Genomic DNA, 20,958 nt, shown 5'->3' with positions numbered 1-20,958 from the left:
GTGGATAGAAAGCTGGCTAGATCATCGGGCTCAAAGGACAGTGATCAATGGCTTGATGTCTAGTTGGCAGCCAGTATCAAGCGGAGTGCCCAGGGGTTGGTCCTGGGGCCGGATTTGTTCAACATCTTCATTAATGATCTGGATAATGGGATGGATTGCACCCTCAGCAAGTTTGCAGATGACACTAAGCTGGGGGGAAGAAGTAGATATGCTGGAGGGTAGGGACAGGGTCCAGAATGACTTAGACAAATTGGAGGATTGGGCCAAAAGAAATCTGGTGAGGTTCAACAAGGACAAGTGCAGAGTCCTGCAATTAAGATGGAAGAATCCCATGCACTGCTACGGGCTGGGGACCGACTGGCTAAGCGGCAGTTCTGCAGAAAAGGATCTGGGGATTACAGTGGATGAGAAGCTGGATATGAGTCAGCAGTGTGTCCTTGTTGCCAAGAAGGTTAACAGCATATTGGGCTGCATTAGTAGGAGCACTGCCAGCAGATTGAGGGGAATGATTATTCCCCTCTATTCGGCACTGGTGAGGCCACATCTGGAGTATTGTGTCTAGTTTTGGGCCCCCCACTACAGAAAGGATGTGAACAAATTGGAGAGAGTCCAGTGGAGGGCAATGAAAATGATTAGGGGACTGGGGCACATGACTTATGAAGAGAGGCTGAGGGAACTGGGCTTATTTGGTCAGCAGAAGAGAAGAGCAAGGGAGGATTTGATAGCAGCCTTCAACTACTTGAAGGGGGGTTCCAAAGAGGATGGAACTAGGCTGTTCTCAATGGTGGCAGATGACAGAACAAGGAGCAAGTTGCAGTGGGGGAAGTCTAGGTTGGATATTAGGAAAAACTATTTCACTAGGAGGGTAGTGAAGCACTGGAATGGGTTACCTAGGGAGGTGGTGGAATCTCCATCCCTAGAGGTTTTTAAGGCCCAGCTTGACAAAGCCTTGGCTGGGATGATTTAGTTGGTGATGGTCCGGCTTTGAGCAGGGGGTTGGACTAGATGACCTCCTGAGGTCTCTTCCTACCCTAATCTTCTATGATTCTATGTCATGTCCTAAAGCATCACAGCCACTTCCTTCCCCCCACCCCCCATATGCTAGGAGTGGAGCCAAGTCCTTCTCTTCAAAGCTAGAGCAGGAAGAACAGAGTTTCCAGCGATCTGTCCCATTTCCTCACATGCAACTGTCTCAGTCACACCACTGAATTTAATGAAAGTATTTGGACTTGACTTTGTGCAGTCACTTCTTCTGAAGTTCTGCATTCAGAGGAATAAAAAAGCAAACCAACCCACAGCACACTAACTTTTTCAGCTCTATTAGCTGTGATGACATGTTCTTTTAAGCCTATTAATTTGGTGGTGCTGTATCTAGGTCATCTCTTGTAGAGGACTCATCAATGTCCATTTACCTGCAAGGCTAGTTGGGTGACATGGAGGAACATTACCACTGACCTCACAGAAGGATTACTTGTGTGTGAAGATGTTGCACAGGACATTCACAATACACACAGTTCCAAATTAATTTGCTGTCAACCATGAGAAACTTTCATCTCAGAATCCAGAATTTTTAATAGCAAGTTGGGTTGGGACACCCAGGCACACAAGGAAGAGAGCTCTGTTATCAGGCTGAAGCCAGGCCAGCCTCACCACTGCTACTGTGGCCAAGACAGCTGAGAAGAGGTCAGACAAAAATACAAAGCCCAGAGGCTGATCTGACTGGAAAATGAAAACCCTAAAGGGCTTGGCATCTGGATCCTGGAGCTGTCAATCACCTAGATGCCAGTCTCTGAAAAGCAGCACATGACGACTGGTTTTTGTTAATGTCTACTGTCCTGTTTAGAGCATTATGTGAACCAGAGATGTTCTTGTGAGTGCATGCAAGACTTGGGGATGAGTGGGTAGGGGAGAGAGACTATGTTTAAGAGCCTGTGTGATAGTCACCATACAAGGTACATGTGTTCTGTACAAGTTACTGGAGCTTTTGTAGTAAGTTCTACAGGGGGGCGAGAGAAGAGATGTTAGTTTAGAGGAAGGCCTGGCACCATCTTACTTAGTATTCAATAATCTATTCTTATTTAGTAGTTCTCCTTCCCCCCACCCCTTTCTCCATTGCATTGGCCACCTAGGACTTCTAAGAGGTCATCCTCAACCCAAACAACTGTGCATCATATATCAATGTAGAGGGCACAACAGCCTAACCAGAGATCCTATTTTGAATTTGTAACTAGACAGATAAGAAGATGTGCCAAGCTCTCAATCATCAGCTACACTGAAACCCTCGCAAAATCAGCACGACACAGGCTTCACAGAACAATGATACCAACAAAAAAAACCCCCAAAAACACAAAACAAAAAAACCCCTGCAGTTTGGCATCTGCCAGGTGTACCATGAAATGAGGACTAGACAGAGAGGCTTCAGCGATGCCATGTGTGCAGTCACATGTGCACAACTACAAAGGCTCAGTTCTATCACTCTGCTCTCCCTCTTGCCTGCACACATCTGTGAGGACGTCACAAGGATCCAAACACAAAAGCCAATGAGCTTGCAACAAGCATTCTTTGTTGCTGGGTCTACTAGAAATCTGAAAGCAAGATGTCACAAATCCTGACACCATTTAAGTGACAGCAAAACAGAGCATATATATATATATATATACACACACACACATACACACACACCCTTAACCCAATACGGGTACAGCTCAGTGTACAGATACGTCTTTATCACCACGGAGTCAAGTAGTGCTGTAAGGCATATTAGCAACTCTCCCAACTTGTCACAAACAGGGCAGTGTAATTAAACATGAGGTGGCTGGTAGTACCATACCCTACTGTGAAAGAGGCATGCAGAGGTCAGAGCTCGTGGAACAAAAGGATACAGGCTGACTCCAAGTACCAATCATCTTGATTACTTTAAGCAGAATGACGTACACCATTCACACGCAAGATTAGTGCCAATTACACATTAAACTCCCTGTTAAATAAACCTACCATGTGTGAAACTTCTTAAAGCATGTGAAAAGGCAGGATTGACCTTAAGCTTTTCTTCCTTGAGAAGACCTCAAAGTAGCATCAGCAACATGTGGGACCAATATTTCCCTGGTAGAAGGACCAGCACCCCCACCCCCCCAATACACACACTTTTAGACAGAACCTGAACTTCCCCCAGACTCTGTTCATAAGGAAAAGGCAGCCATTGCCATGTTTGTTTTAACCCTTAGAAGGCAACTCATTTAAATGGTGCTAGCGAAGGTGTATTATGTGGGTCTTGGATTTCAGCACCCTGGACAGCTGTTGAATGAATAGTGTTAACCTTGTGTGTTCCCTGTTCTCTTAGGGAAGTGGTTTTCAAGCTGTGGTCCATGTACCCCTAAGGGTTTGCTGACTATATCTAAAGGGGCACAAGAAAGGTTGTTGTTACCATAGAACAGTGTTTTTCAACCTGGGATCTGCAGACTATGTCTAAGATTTCCAATCGTAAATCCCTATTGTAATTCTGAACCATTGCTCAAATCAGTACCAGGGTAGTATAATCTGGGAAACTGATTTTGCCCCTGAAAGAAGAAACCAGTGACAGCAATTCACTGCAGGAACTTGGCCATGGAGAGCTGCAGTGAATCCTCCCACAGCCTTTTTGTGGAAGATATTTCCTCTTAGCCATCCAAACCTAGCATCTCTCCATTGTACATTTGGTCCAGATGAGACAAATTCAGAGAGGTCTAGAGCAGCCGTAGACATTGGTGTCCTTCAAACCATTGTTGGATACCAGTCTCAGAACAGCAACAGCCAGGATTCCTAGCTAATGCTCTTCCAGCTAACTCTTAGCTTCCCCTCACCCCCTGCAACCCAGACTTTCCCAGTCCTCCCTACAAGCCTCCAGCACAGGAGTGATGCTCTTGCTGTTTCTACACACCACAGGCTGCTCCCTCTGCCTGTAAGACATTAGTTGAGTGGGGAGTGCAGCACCAAGCAGAAAGAACCAGAGGACGCAGAGATCACCGTAGGCAGAATGATAGGATTTAGCCATACAGACAACTATGGGGCAATAGCCCACAAACTGAGGGATTCCTAAGAGGTACAGTTACAGTTTATCCCTTTTATTGTCCTTGAAAACGCTCACCTGAGTTAGCCATGCAAATCCATTTCTAGTTGTTAGGTTATTAATCCTTGGCCTGTTATCTCATTCACTATATATTGCAAGCCCTGTAGGAGGGCTGAGGTTCTTAATCCTCTCCCCCCCCGCCCCCCATTTAATCCATCATAACATAGAAAGGTTTCTTTCAGTCCTTGTAAAATATTAACAGCCTAGTTAGCACAACAGTGAATGCAAGTTAATCCACCCTGGGCTGGGCTTCCAGGATCATATAGCAACTGCCCAGGACAGCTGGGGAAGGAGCAGCTGCACAGGTGAAAGACTGATGTCATGACATATGCTTTATTGGAGAAAGCAGCAACCAAAAAAAATAACCAACAAGATTTAAACCTGTAGTCCTGGATAGTTCACTTTAAAGAAGATAGTTCTGGAAAGATATTACCTACAGGGCAAGGAGGAAGATGAAATCTCGGATGAGATTTGGTTAGAGGCTACAGAATTTTTTGAATGAATCTAGTTATAAGTTTTCACAGGCCACTCTGCTTGAAAGTATCAAGGAAACTTTTGGTAAGGATGAGCTGTAGTCAAATGAGACACCTCAGGAGTGTTAAAGAGACTGCCCAGGAAGTGCAGACGGAAAATTTAGTTTCTGGAATAAGAACTATGTTAAAAAGAACACCAAGATCAACAGAAATGTGTTTATTTCCCCCCCACACACACACACACCCCAATGCAAACCAGGCTTTAAAAACATATACACATACCCCACAACAGCAACTAGTAAACACTCCAATGCAATCAAGCAAAGCAATTATGGATGAGGAGCATTCTAATTATGGCCCAGATCCTGCAATATGGTCTCCACAGACTCTTGCACCTGGAGAGAAACCCACTGGCTTCAACGTAGCTCCATGCAGGTGCAAAAGGTCTGTGCAAATCATATTGCAGGAGCTGGGCCATAATTAGAATGTTCCCCATTCATAATTGCTTAGTTCAATTGCATTTAATTCCCATGGACTACTTTGAAAATCTCAAGAGAGAGTTCAGACTTCAGCTCAAGTCTTCAGCTCTGCCTATCTTTGTTTCTCTGTATAATGTCCAGGTTTAGCGAGTGCCTTTAATCCCCTCCTTTTACAAGCACTAACAAAAACAACACACACACACACACACACACACCCTTTCATTCAGGATCCAGAAGTGTGTCCTTTGATCAGAAGGTTTTAATGGAGATTTAAAGCAAAGTGATTCACTCTTTGTGATGGCTTGGTCAGAACACAAGTGTTTCCAATATGAAAATACAAAATGTTGCTGGACAAGACTCTTAGTAATCGATCAACTGTGCTGTTTACATGGCAGCATTCACAGGAACATGAAGTGCCACTTAGGGTAAGTGTATCAATTCCACCATCTCAGAGTTCTGGTATTCAGGGTTTGGCAAGTCACTTGCCATTTAAGATTTAAAATGTTGCAAGAAAAGCAACCTGCTTTCATCCCACAGCAACCTTGCTTACAAGATAACTGGACACAGTCTGGATATAGCATTGGACACTACCAGTTACAGGAATGATTATGGAGGCAAAATTAAATTTCAGTATAAACCGCTCCAAAAGAAAGACAAAATTAAAGCTGCTTTAGAAAAAATATTTAATACTTCCCCCCTCATTTGTGAAACAAATATTAATAAAAGCCTCATTGCTTTCTATCAGTGTCCATTTTCTTTCAACTTGCCCTTCTCACGACCACAAATCACTCACCAACAGTATTTCAAACCTAAGATCCCAATAACCAGTAGTCTTCATCTACAAATTCTGATCTATTTTCTTCTGCCACGTCTATGCCATCCAGCCTTCTGTTGTTTTTAATCTAAGAACCCAAAGTCCCTTCCAAAACCCCAATTCAACAATCTGCACCTGATCACATAAATAACTCCTTCTCAATAAACACCTTTAAATTACTGCTTTCTAAAACACAAAGAGGACAAGAGACCAATACATGAGCCCTCTCTCTCACAAATGTTTACTCACTAAGTAGCCCCAACACATGCAAGAAACCTCACTGAAGCCCCAAGACAGCTTTCAGAAGTATGGATATGCAGGATTAGGCCTTACCTATTGCTACTGTATTATGACTGAGCATCTCTAATCATTTTTGGTGTTGGTGCAATATAGAAAACCACCCCAATGGCACTTAGCCAGCAACAGTGACAATTATACAGAAGACCCAGGAATGTTGAGACAGTTGTATCACATGAATGTCTGAACAGGCAGTTGAATAATTCATTGCAAATTAACATTCATTGTGAATTTTGGCAGTTCTCTCATCTAATAATTATTCAGGAGCAGATTATTTGACCAGCTCTGATTTCATTGTGGAGCCTGCATGAAGGTGACAAAGTTACAGAAAGAGGTAGTATCAGCTCTGCAGCACACAATCACTGCCAGCGGTGCCAACTCTCACAGTATTGATGTTGTACTTAAAGCCCCAGCCCCTGGAGTCATATTATTCCATGAAAATCTTGGCTTTGTTTTTATAAGGTTTCTAGACCTCATGTCTGCAGAGAAAAAAAGCTTGAAAATGTGACCCTAAAGACACAAAAGAGGTGTGTGTGAGGGGCAAATAAAAAGGATCCAAGTTTTCCTTTTTTTTTTTTTTTTAAATCTCAGGATTTTTGCGACCTTGGCATTGGAAACATGGCATCCCATTTCCTGCCTACTGCGGGAGGACCTGGATGTGCTTCCGTAAGGGCCTGGAGGATTTATTAACTGAAATCCACAAGAAGAAAATGCTAGCTGGTGGAGGGACAAGGAGATCACAGCCACTGAAGGAGATGTGCTGATTGTACAGGGTTGAGAACCTATGAGCCACCTGGAGGAGATCACTTGGGAACCGATGTCCTGGGATCGGTGGGGATTTCAGCAGCGACCCTCATCCCTCCTTCCTTAGCTTATTGAAAACCTCTCCCATGCTTTTCAGGGAACAACTCTCTATTCTAGATGGTAGAGAGTTGCTCCCCGCCCCCTCATATGTTTTCCAGCAGGTGGGGTGGGTGTGCATATATCATTTCACACACGCAAACCACTTCTGTCAGCAGGCAGGGTTCAGATGTTTGTAGGAGCAGGTGGACATGAAACTAGAGATGCATGGTAGAATGAGTTCAGGGAGGGATTTTAAAACCAAGAGGGCATTTCTATGTTGGATTCAGAATGGACAGGTAGCGAGTGAAGTGGACAAGGGCCCAGGGATGACACGGTTCCATGTTCTGGAGCAAGAGATAAAATAAAATAACTAAACTTTTTGCTGTAATAGGCATCACTATTGTTATTATTGTTATATAATTGTTATTATTACTGTAGCCCTTAACAAGCCCTAGTCATGGACAAGGATCCCTTCATGTTACATTAGTACGAGACCCCAAATCAACCCTCCAAACCCAAACCACCCTGACCTAGGAGTCCATTTCCAAGTTTTGCAGACTGTGCCCATCTCTACATTTAGTTGAGATTATCTGTATACGCTATGTGAATGGAACATTCTCAGGTCACATCTATAAAAAGGAGCAGGTCACACGTGCTCCAGATCAAAGCAATTAATAGAGAAATAGCATGATCCTGAATTTAAGTGGCTATTTCTCATGCTAGACTGTGGTGTGAAGAAGTTTTGGGGAAACAAAGCAGTCATGCTGGCACTCAATTTAACTGTCTGCTGAAGGAGACATTTTACAGAAACCTGGTTAACAATGAAGGAGTCAGCATCTCAATCAACATCCTTGAATTTTTGCTTTTGTCTTCAGCATTTGTTAGGGAGTACCTAGGCAACAGTGGCATCTCCACTGTATTCATCTTAAAACAGTAAGATGTCTAGATCTCAGTATGCCAAATTTCTGTGTCATACCCAAACACACACACACTTACACTTTGTACAGCTTTGCTCTCAGGAAGAGAAAGCTGGAGATATCGCTTCAGAAATAATACTGAATAGACAACACTGCTAGTCACAGGATCTGACCTTGAACAAAAATCCCAGACAGATTCTAAAAAGAACTATCATAATTTTCAGTGAAAACATTTCTCTCGGCCTTTCTGACCCTTAGTATAACCTCCCCATTCAGATCTTTTGCACTGTCTGATTCAAAGATCTTGCTCACTACATATATGTTATCTGTATGTCCATGTTTTCCAAGGAGCAGACACGGCCAAATAAATATCACACTGTATCACACCAACACATCGTTCTTTCAGGCCCCAAAGGTTCCTACAGCAGACAGGGACTGTTCACACACAAAAAAAGGAAGAGCATTTATATGTCATTATGACCAGTTCCGGCACATTTCCTAGAGACAGCGAATAGCTGAACCTGCTGTAGTCAGGAGTACACATGATTCAACACTTACCACCTGACTAATACCACCTAGCCTCACACACCAACACAACAGAACGTGCATATTTTAAAAAAAACAATGTTAACAGGGACAAAGCACCCATCTCCCCATCTTATAAGCAACGTATTCTCTTGGCAAGGCCTCGATGCACAGATTGCAACTCACACTCCAAGTATTTTCATAATAGCCCCACTGGATTAGGTCAGTAGTCCAGATAACCAGTACCCTGCCTGTGCCAGCAGCCTTAGGGGGAAGGTTAAATTAAATAAAATACACAGTAGTGAACAATTAAGAAATAACAATCCAGGAAGGAGGGGGGATTCCCTCCCCATCAGAGGTTGGTACATACCCTGAAGCACAAAGAAGACTCATGGTTTATGTCCATGCTACCTTTCCTTTCTGCACCTAAGTGCCCCCAAGAAATTGACACAAGTATTTTCACACACACACACACACACACACACAGTACTGTAATGCCATTCAACATTTAGGCATGGGGGTGGGGGACTGGGAGAGAACCCTTTTGGTATCAGATACCAGCCCTGATGTCCAAATTTCCCTCATGAAGGGAGAGCAAGATATTAGAGCCAGGAGATCTTCAATGAGGTCCAAAAGCAGACAGGTTCCCACTGCATGATTTTGTTTTACAAAATTTGGAATAAAGGTGGGAGCAGAGGGAGAAAATCTCTCTCTGGCGGATTCTGCAGCTGTCTTGCGGGTGGAACTTCTGTGGGATTCCACAGCTAGAGTGGCCACAGAACCAGCCCCTCAACTGACCAGGTATCTCAACTCCCCATACATGGCATGAAGCCACATTACACCCTCCCTCCCAGGAGGCTGTGTCACAGCCAGATGCTGCCCTTGGGTGGAGAGGGCACCCAGGGAAGCGGTGAGGGCTGCGCGCCTCCGCAGCAGGACGGAATCGGGGCCACGGTTAAGAGGATTGGACAAATCCCCCTGTAAGGCGCAGGGTTAATCGCTCGCCCTCCCCAGAGGGCTAAGGGAGCCGCCGGACAGCCGCTTACGCACGGACCCCAAAGATGTCCAGCCCCATTCTTCTCTGCGCTGAGCGGATCGCCCTGCGGGACCAGACCAGGGCAGGGCGGGATGGGGACTGCAGCAGCAGCAGGGAGAGGACAGGACGGGGGGTATTTGGGGGTGATGGGGGGCAGGGGGAGGAGACGGGACAAGAGGGACCCGCCCAGGAGGGATGCAGGAGGCAGCTTTGCGCAGCCCCGGCATGGATTAGGGGAGCAAGTGCGGAGGAACTCGATCCCGCCCCGTTGCAAACCCAGCCACAGACACACGCAAGGGCAGCGGCGGCATCTCTGCACCTGGCCCTGCCCGCAGCCGCCTCCGCCGCGCAGCAGCGCTTTACCTGGCCCGGCCGGGGCTGCAGCTCGGCACGCGCCTGCCTCTGGCCTCCCCGCGCCGGCTGCACGAGCGCTGCGCCCCTGCTCCGCGCCGGGCTGCCCAGCTCATCCTCCTGCAGCCTCCCGCAATAGGGCAGGGACCAGCGGGCTCGCCGCCGACCGCCGCGTGCGCGCTCTGGGGTGCCTGCGCGCCCCCGGGCAAGGGGGGTAAGGGACGGAGCGCGCTTCTGTTGCTGCAGGTCCCGCTGCTGCGCTGCTCAAGAGACTGCACGGGACTGCCCTGCACCCCTGCTTACATGGGGGAGGGGGGTAGCAATTAATGAAGAGTCATTAGCAGGGAGGGAATAAGGAGGCAATGGCCAGGTTAATGAGTGGGGTTATTGCCTCCCTCATAGGAAATTAAATGAGAGAAGTCATTGCCCTGGGGTTTAAGAGCAAGATGGGGCAATTAATGGGGAGGAGAGAGTAATTAATGAGGCAACCGACGAAGAGTTAATGGGGTAAATGGAGGAGTAATGAATGCAGGAATTGGTCTCATTGACTACCCCCTTGATGATAAAATGCACCTTTATTACCTTATTTAATTCATCATAGTCATGTTTGTTTTGCTGAACTTGAGTTTTTAAATTGGGATAAATATATTAATAGGGAGGGGTAAATTAATGAATAGGAGTAAATTTATGAAGGAAGAGAGGCAGGGGGATCAAGGGTAGTTAATACTAATTTACTAGTAGTAGACTCCTTACTCTTTTCAGACAAGAGAGAACATTTAATTTTGAGAGGGGAAGAGGTTTCATTTTGACCACTTCATTACTTTTTTCCTGAATATTTTGTCAACTCAAAATGTCCACCCAATTCACAAGACACCTTTGGTTTCAATAAGTCAGCATTTTCCAGTGGAAATGGATTAATCAGAAGATCCCAAGCCTGCTCTAGTTTTGTCGATCAGGACACTTCCTGCAGCCTTTTAGAGTCGTCTATACACAGCAGAGCCAGAGGTGAAAGACCCTAGCCTGTTTACTAACGCTGCTGGTTGTTTTCTGAGGAAATCTGATTAAGCAGAGGTTCCAGCCTCCCAGAAAAGCATGTACAGCTGCCTGTTTAGCATAGGCTTATCCACATTATCTCAGGCTCCAGCTGAGAGTCAGTAGCTTGGATTAGCACTTCACTTTCTCCTTTTAAACATTTGTGGGAACCACTTTGTTTTTGGACAAAGTCCTGTTATCTGGGAGAATGATCTACTGTTGCATCAACCCATTATTGGAAGGTGCTCAGACACCAAGATAAGGGGTGTTTTATATGAACTGTAACTGCATACTGCTCTCTTTTACAGCAAAAGTAGGATTTAAGGTTGATAGGGTAATTTTTGTTTTTGACTAGAGGTGTAGCAGAATGCCTAAGTAACTTCCATAGAAGTCTATTGAGTTTATGTAGAACCCCCCCGCCCCACTGATTCCATTCTTATTACATTTTATAATACTAGTTCCATAAGGAAAGCTACAAGATTTGAAGCAAACTGATTCATTTTAGAAGGTTAACTGTATATCAAAGGGGAAAGAACTATGTTAAATTAAGACCCAGAGATCTAAAATTAAGTATAGGAGAATGTCTTACACACTTATTCCCTATCATGCGATTAAAATGATGCTGTAAGATGTTAACATCCTTAGCTCTATTACTGTTTAGATTTAGAGCCTTTAAACAATTAAAAGCAAAAAATACCTACACCCTACTTGACTTTTCACCATTTATGCTATTTTGCATTTTGCACTTCACTCAGATTTAATAGTGATAGAACTAACTAAACTATCATTCTATTTCAGTAGCACCCCCCCACTCAAGATCAGCACCCTATTATGCTAACTAAAGTAGTAACAAACAGGTCCCTGCTCCAGAGAGCCCACACGCTAAGGTCCCAGTGCTCTGATCCCTACAGGCAGACCCTTACACCCACAAAAAATCCTGTTGGAGCCAATGCAAGGATCAAGGCCTGACTTGCCTGTTCTAAAGCACTTGCCCAATGTCACATTTAGATTCACAGCCCCGTAGGGCAAGGGTGAAATGAGAATTTCAACATCCTTCTGGCAAGACAGATACAGTACTGGAGAAAAGATACAAATATAGAGGAACTTCACTGGTTTCTATAGATCCTAAATAGGATTACATAGACATGACTTGATTAAATACTACAGGTTTTTAAGATTATAACTATTTAGTCACTAATCCTACAAGTGATTCCAGGCAGGCCAACCCCTCTGCCTGCCCAGATTCAGCTGCAGGATCAGGATGTTCAAGTATTTATGGAAGTGCTCTGCTTGCCACATTGAGCAAGGACTATGTGGTGTGTAAAGTTAAGTATGTGCTTAAGGGCTTGGCTACACTTACAAGTTGCAGCGCTGGGAGTTACAGCGCTGCTCATGCAGCTGTGTAAGGGCCAGCGCTGGAGTGTGGCCACACTGACAGCTACCAGCGCTGCAGTGTGGCCACACTTGCAGCACTTTCCAGCGCTGTATTGAGAGGTGCATTGTGGGCAGCTATCCCACAGAACACCTCGTCCCGTTTTGGCGCCGTTTTGGCGCTGAGTATTGTGGGAAGGGGAAGGAAGTGTGCGGGTCATTCCGCTTCCTGTTTGCCAGCGCCCCGTGGTGCATCGCTTCACATCCCAGCATTCATTCCGGCAGTGTTTGGCGCCATTGTGAGTGTCTTTCTGTTACTCTCTGTGAATCGCGATTTCTGTGGCAAATGGAGCCCGATCTGCTGAGGACTCTGCTGATGAGTGTCACCAGCACAACACGTTTGGCAGTCGAGCTATTCCTTCAGCTCCAAAGTGACAGTGAGGAGTCCGACGATGATATCAATATGGATTTGTCTGCCGCGTGTGACACTACAGTGCTTGCGGCATTCACGGAAATGCTCAGCACCGTTGAACGCCGCTTTGGGCTCGGGAAACAAGCACTGAGTGGTGGGATCACATCGTCATGGAAGTCTGGGATGACGAGCAGTGGCTGCAGAACTTTCGTATGAGAAAAGCCACTTTCATGGGACTGTGTGCTGAGCTCGCCCCCACTCTGCGGCGCAAGGACACAAGATTGAGAGCTGCCCTGACGGTGGAAAAGCGGGTGGCTATTGCAATCTGGAAGATGGCAAATCCAGACAGCTACCGTCGGTCGGGAACCAGTTTGGTGTGGGAAAGTCGACCGTGGGAATCGTTTTGATGCAAGTTTGCAAGGCAATTAATCGCATCCTGCTAAGAAAGACCGTGACTCCGGGGAGCATGCAGGACATTGTGGATGGCTTTGCACAAATGGGTTTCCCTAACTGTGGAGGGGCGATAGATGGTACGCATATTCCTATTCTGGCCCCCCCCCACCTGGCATCAGAGTACGTTAATCGTAAGGGGTATTTCTCTATGGTTCTCCAGGCGCTTGTGGATCACCGCGGGCGTTTCATTGACATTTACACAGGCTGGCCTGAAAGGTGCATGATGCACGCATCTTCGGAACAGTGGCCTGTTCAGGAAGATGCAGGCAGGGACTTTTTTCCCAGACAGGAAGATCACAGTAGGGGATGTCGAAATGCCCACTGTGATCCTTGGAGACCCCGTGTACCCGTTACTGCCTTGGCTCATGAAACCCTATACAGGGAAGCTTGACAGGAGCAAGGACCGGTTCAACTACAGGCTGAGCCGGTGCAGAATGACTGTGGAGTGTGCTTTTGGGCGTTTAAAGGCTCGCTGGAGATGTTTGTATGGGAAGCTAGACTTGGGGGAAAGCAGCATCCCCGCGGTTATAAGCGCTTGCTGTACCCTCCATAATATTTGTGAAGGGAAGGGTGAAACATTCAGTGAGGCATGGACCACCGAGGTTCAAGTCCTGGAGGCTGAATATGCACAGCCAGAGAGCAGGGCTAATAGAGAGGCCCAGCACAGGGCTTCAAGGATTAGGGATGCCTTGAGGGAAGAATTTGAGGCTGAAAGCCAACAGTAATGTTTGCTGCCTTGCATGGGTGTGAATTGCACTGCTTACACTGTTATTCTATTATCCATAATAATAATATGATTTGCAGTGCCTCTTTCTTTACTGGGCTAAGGTGTCTTTCACTATCTGCTATAATAAAGACTGTTTTCAAAGCCAAGAATTGTTTTATTGAAAAGAAAAAAACTTCCTTGACAGACAGACAGACACACAACATTTCATTAACACAAGAGGGCAAGGGTGTGGGTTGGTGAACTGTACAGTCACAAGTTTGCATATGCCATGTCTGGACTGCTGTTTAATGAATCCTGCACTTCAGGGTGCATATACTGCATGGTGATGGGGTTGAATGCAGAGGGTAAGGGTGGTGGTAGGTATCAGGGCTGGTTGGGGAACGTACAGGTGTTGGAGGCAGCTGGTGGTGGTAAGAGCCTGGATGCTGGGGAAAGGTGGTTGGAGCTGACATTGGGGCACAAGGCACAAAGGACGGGCGGGTGGGGGAGTAGCACGGTAGTGCTCTGCTTGCATGGCAACGAGTGACTCTATAGACTCCGCTTGGCGCTCCAGGATGCTTAGCAGCCGCTCCGTGCTTTTCCTCTTGGCCACTGCATTTCTCTTGCGGGTCCTGCTTTCTTTCTCTCGCCACTCCTTCAATTCTTTTCTCTCTGTAGCAGAGTGCTGAAGAACAGTTTTCAGCATGTCCTCTTTGCTCTTTCGGGATTTTTCTCAAATTTTGAAGCCTCTGTGATGTTGAACATCTGGGCAGTCCAGTCAAGGTCACTGTACACACAGAAATGACAACATTTAACACGGGCAGCATTGTATCCACTATCTCCAGACATGAATTGTTACACTGAGGGAGTTCTCACTTGCAAGTTCTCACTTGCATTCTTTATCCCAAAAGGAAAACACAACAGAAGCCATGAAATGGTGAGTGAGGAGTGGGGCTTGAGTGAGAGGGGAGCTGGTTGCTTCGGGTAATCTGGAGTGCTAGAGGGGTTGAGTGAAGATGCAGATGCAGGGGTGATCTTATCTCCCTATCTCTTCACTAAAGAGTCTCCCAACATTTTTCACAGGACTTAATCCTGGAAGATGTTTCCCTACTGCGAGTCACTAGGGAACAGCGGGGCTCTTTAGAGCAATGTGGATTCCGCCGGGACCCTATGCGGCGTGCCTGTGTTCAGAAATGGTCCCCTGGCCGCAGAGGGGCGCGGACGCGGCACCGTCACGGGGACCAGGGACACCGTGGCTCGGCCTATACCCCTGCGCAGGCAGATTGCCCACGCTCTGGATGAAGCTTTTGCTGAGATAACTGAAGCAGATTACCGCGACGTGATAGACCACATCAACGGGCTATTCCACATCTAGACGCTGCCATGCATGCATCCATAACCCCCCTTCCTCTCCAGAAACATTTCCACCCAGAAAATAAAAGCCGCTTACCGGTACACCGCTCCTCTGCTTGTCCTTCTGCAACTGCTGGCTGCTGCGATTGGGTACTTTCCTCCTGGCTTGAGAAGAGCTCCTGGCTGCATGCCTCCAGGGAATCTGCGGTTTCTTCCCCCATCCCAGGAGCTTCACTCGCGGTTTCCTCTCCCCCCGCAGCCTCCTCCTCCTCCTGTCCCCAGCCTGCTCAGAAGTGTCCATCGTTACCCTGGGATTGGCAGTGGGTCACCCCAAGTATCTCGTCCATCTCCCTGTAAAACGGCAGGTCGTGGGAGCAGCTCCGGATCGGTGATTACCCTCGCGGGCTTTGTAATAGGCACTCCGCAGCTCTTTAACTTTCACCCTGCATTGTAGTGCGTCCGTTGATGGCCCCTATCCAGCATGTCCCTTGCTATCTGCTCAAAGATATCGTAATTCCTACGGCCGGAGCGCAGCTGTGCCTGAACAGACCTCACCCCAAACACTGATGAGGTCCTGCAATTCACCTGTGCTCCATGCTGGGGCTCGTTTGCCGCGTGGAGGCATGGTTACCTGTAACCTGTAACTGATTAACTGATTGCACTCCACACCTGGCTGCAGCAAACAGGAAGGAGATTTTTAAATTTCCCAGGGCATTTAAAGGGCGGGTCACCTGAGGCAAGAGCAGTAGAGTGCAAACTGATGTGCAGAGTGGCTGAACAGGAATTCTGGGATAGCTCCTTATTCCCTGGAGGACAGGTAAAGCGCTGGTGAGTGTCCACACCTGCTGAGCAGCGCTGGTGTCACCAGCGCTGCACTCCTTATACCCCAACCCGGATGGGTTTTCAGCCAGCGCTGCAACCAGGGAGTTGCAGCGCTGGTTGTGCCCTGCAAGTGTGGACGGGGTGTTAATTGCAGCGCTGGAAAGCCTCCACCAGCGCTGCAACTTGTAAGTGTAGCCAAGCCCTAAGTCTCTACTGAACCCTGGTATTAATTTCTGAGGAACCTTGTTTGTTTCATTCCCTCTTAGGGTAAAATCTATGTAACTTAAGATTAGTTGAATCTTCTAGAAAAGGAAAAGAAACTGATACCACAGGGCCAAATTCGTCTCTGCTGTAACTCCTTTAAAGTCAAGGGTGTTGCATCATGGCTAAATTTAACCCACAATTGTATATAATGTTTTCTGATGTTTATTCTCTTTCCTATTTCATTGCCAGAATAATTGAGTTTTTTCTACGAACATTTACCACAGCAAATATAGGCTCTTACTTTGGAAAATATTTAGGCAAGTACTTAAATCCCAAGGATTTAAGAATGTGTTTAAGTACTTTGACTAGGGATGGGATTAATTACATGCTTAAAAGATAATCATGTGCTTAAGTGGTTTGCTGAAGCAGGGCCACGGGCAGCTGACAAGCCCTGTATGTAGTTTAAAAGTTGCACCCTTTCAGTGAAATCCTAGAGTATCTCCCCATCCATACCTTTTGCTTTATCAATATTCATGCCTGTGTTGTTTATCCTAGAAGAGAAAATGTCACTTGGTAAAAAACTACAAACAAATACCAATAGGTCAACAACATGCTTATGTCTGCTGAATTATGCAGAGCAGAGTTTTTATTTGGAATGGTAGTGTTGCTTTCTCAAAAGGATAGGAAAGCTATTAAAAATAGCCAAGATACAGGGCCCAGTAGGGCATTAGCACCTCACCTCTGCCAGACTGGGTTCAAAACTGATTTAGATTACAGATTAAAACCTGTTTTTTAAATGGCACCCATGGAACCCCATAACCATTAGTTCAATTACTTAGGATATGAATGTGGAGAAATGATTTGCCTCTCAGATTCACACTACAGAACAGCAGCAGTTTGAAAGATGTATTATGTTCTAATTAAATGTTACTTGAAATACATCTGCTGCAGCTGCTAACACTAGGAAGAAACATGGCTGCCAAACATTCCAGGAAAAAATCTGTAGATATTCCAACATGCTGTGGCTACTCTGACAATTGTAGAGACTTTCGGGGTCCTGATACTGTACCACTGCTGTTAATAAATATTTTGCTATTAAGGAGAGCAAGCTCAGGCCCTTAGAAATCAGCTAGCAGGGAGGTTGCCTATGATACTTTGGTTACATCAGAATTGGACCCAGTGTAAATCAGAGGTAATGCCCCACTGAAATCATTGCACCCAATTCTTTGCTACACTTCAGAATAAATCGGAAGGCACAACATTGATATCCCTAAGGGTCACATCAGTGCAAAATACAAAGACACTGATAGTAGACTCTGGCCCCTTGGTGTCTATTACTAAATAGCATGCCATTATACTTCAGCAGAAGTTACCTTATGGGACTCAGGAGACCTGGATTCTATTCTTGGCTCTGCTGCTAGTCTGCTGGGTGACCTTGGGCAAATCACTTTCATCTCTCCATGCCTCAGTTAGCCCATCTGTAAAGGGATAATGAGACTGACCACCTCTGCAAAACAGATATATCAATGAAAAAATGCTACACAAGAGCCAGGAAAGATTATAAAAGTTACCCATGAAAGAGTTCTGTATGGAATTGTTCTAGGTCTGCAGCTAGGAAAATATAAGTGGGGAGGTAGGACAAATGTAAATTGGAAGGTCTGGTGTCCTCTCCAGCCCAAATTTTAGATACCAAGCAGAATTTCTTGTTTGTGGTTTTAAAAGAAGCTTTTAAGACCAAGGCTGCAAGCAATAGCATCAAAAACAAAGTGTCAGTGTTTGATGTTTTGTTATTCATTTCTGGACTGGGTTTCATTCCTGTGTTCCCTAGACTCACTGTTGGACCTTTAGCAAGTCACTTCACCTTTGCTGTGCCTCAATTTCTCCATCTGTTAAGTGGGGAAAGTGATATTTAGCCTTTATTGAAAGCATATTGAGATCTATGCACTATGGAACACTACACTCCCATAGCCAGATCCTGCCCAGATCTCTCAAGTCACCCCATACCCTATCCAAAAAGGAGTATACAGAAACCTTTTGTAAAATATCTTGCTACCAATTCCATTAACACATTTGAATCATACTGTTTCCATTGTCTTTTTGCATACACAGTCTTCACCCCTCTTTAGACAAAATTTATTTCCTCCCTGAAGTATTTTCTTCTGATTTCCCTACAGATAGCTCTGTCCCTCTTCCCCTTTCTAAGCAGCTCCCTTCCCAATTTTCTATTTCACTGCTTCTTCCTCCTCACTCCTAGCCCACTTAATTCAGTGGTGAGTGAGGTATCCATGTCCCCTTGGGCCTCTTCTATTCTGTCTCAGTGATCATCCCTTCCCCACATTCTAGCCTCCTGCTCTCACTGCCTTGATGCCATCCTCTGTCCCATGCCGCCCCACCAACAGCCAGGGCCTGTACAAGGATGTTTCGTGCCCTAGGTGAAACTTCCACCTTGTGCACCCCCCCTCACGCCCCTGCCCAGAGACACCCCCCTTGCAGCAGCTCCCCACCCTCTGCCCTGAGGCACACCCCCCCTGCCCCAGCTCACCCCTGCTCTGCCTCCATCCCAAGCATGCTATCGCTGCTTCACTTCTCCTGCCTCCCAGGCTTGCGGTGCCTAAGCTGATTGGCACTGCAAGCCTGGGAGGCAGGAGAAGTGAAGCAGCCACAGCATGCTTGGGATGGAGGTGGGGCAGGGGTGAGCTGGGGTTGGGAGTTCCCCTGTGTGCCACCCCCCACTTGCTGCAGGCAGCCCTCCCTGCGCTCCCCTGCCCCAGATCCCACCGCCTAAATGCCGGCAGTGACCGGGGCATCCAGTCACTGCCAAAGAAAATGGCACCCTCCAAATCCTAGCATCCTAGGGTGGCCGCCTAGGTTGCCTAAATGGTTTCACCGGCCCTGCCAACAGCCACTCAACTCCCCAGCCATAGACTCACCTGTTCAAGCCTCTGCAATTAAATCTCAGCCTACACTCTTAAGACCTTGAATCAGAATACAAGAGATAGCCTCTTTCTCCCAGCTCCCCTATCAAATCATCACTCCTGGGGCTTTATTGAGACAGAGTCTCAGTTAGTGGAGGACTTGAGTTTTACTAGATATAATTCAGGAGACAAACTAAGGTTACAGAGTGTGTAACAGACCACCTTACCCAGGCAGACTTCAGAATAGCTACTGCCTCAGTTTCCCCTCACACAGGCAGGATCTCCTGACCCTCCCAGGAAGGACTTTCTGCTACTCCCAAGTCTCTTTCAGACACAGTTTTAGTTTTCAAAACATAAAACAAAGGCAGTTCCTCTCTCTACATCCATCCCTCTGCCCACCCCCCAGCTACAACTCCCAGAAGCTAGCTTGCTTGGGTCTGTCTCACTCACACAGCTGAATAAAGACCACATCCTTCCCCCTACTGCAGTACATGCTATAGGAGCCCACCTGCCTCACAAAGATCCCTATTGGGTGCTCCCCCAGCCTTTTATAGGGTTCACCTGACCACTTCCCAGCTGGGCTTCATAATTCAACAGGGCTTGCTAGCCCCAGGCCACCTGACCCTTAAAGGGGAAGGCCACTCTGCTACAGGGTGGTAACAACACTGAAAGGGATTGAGGAAAGGTGACAAATGCTGCTACTAAAAGTGAGGGAAGAAAGTTTGAATAAAACCCCAAGAAAACAGGCAGAAGTTTGAAGGATTAAATAAACAATACATTAAATTAAAAAGGAATCAGAAAGGATTTTTATAAAATAAAGGAGCTAGGCAAAGGGTTTTTTTTTAAGCATTTTTGATATTTTACATATGATGTGTGTCTGTTGCTGTTTGCCTTGTCTATTTATTCCCTGATCCTGCAAACACTTACACACATCCTTAACTTTTCCACCATGGGATAGCACTACAACCTGTGGTAAAGTTAAGCATGTGTATAAGTATTTGCAGGAGCAGGGTCTTGGACTGTAAACTTTCTGGTGCAGGGACTGTCTCTCCCTGTGGGTTTCTACGGTGCCTAGCACAGTCTGGGGATCTCAATCTTCATTGGAGCCTTTGGGCATTACAGCAGTATAAATGAATTAATAAGAAAAACTAATTCCCTGGCTCATGAATAATTCTCCACCCCACCCAGGCCACCAAATAAATTATCTGTTTGGCCCCCTTCCCCCACAACTAATCGATTGTCCAGTCCATTCAGCTTTGTCAGTACACCTCACTGACCCCCACACTCCTTCCCAGTTCACCATCTGTCCCTCCATGCCTGCCGGACCAATCCATCCTCTGTAACTAATCAGTTAGCTGATCCCCGCTCAGCTAATTCCATAGCTGTCTTTCTCCCCCATCCAAATCAGGCTACCCCTCCCAGCTCTGTGCCCAGTCTGTCCATTTCCCCTCTGCCTCCCCAGTCAATGTAATGCTCCCCCTCAAGTCATGCTGGACCCTTCCTCAACCCAGTGGATCTACTATTGGAGCTGTGTGATGCTGTCTGAAGGGGAAGGTGACCGTCTACACTTATATGGTCACCGCTGTTACAAAATTGTGATAAATCTTGTACAAAGTATGCCTTGTGAGGTATCACTGGAAAAGTTATAACCTGCTGGGTATTACTGTCTTGTTATAATGTGTGTATTGACCTTGGATGTGGAGTTATGACATTTTGCTGTATGTTTGTAACTCAAACATGTTGTGAGTCTGAGAAATGCCCACAGGTTAGCTCTTCAGGAAAAACAAAAGGAAAAAAAAGAAGGGTGCCTGCACATCATTCCCGAAGACACCTCAAATGGCAGGTCCACA

The sequence above is a fragment of the Mauremys reevesii genome, linkage group 4 (genome assembly GCF_016161935.1).
Source record: "Mauremys reevesii isolate NIE-2019 linkage group 4, ASM1616193v1, whole genome shotgun sequence".
In the NCBI taxonomy this organism is placed as follows: domain Eukaryota; kingdom Metazoa; phylum Chordata; order Testudines; family Geoemydidae; genus Mauremys; species Mauremys reevesii.
Note: the sequence above shows the minus strand (reverse complement) of the source record.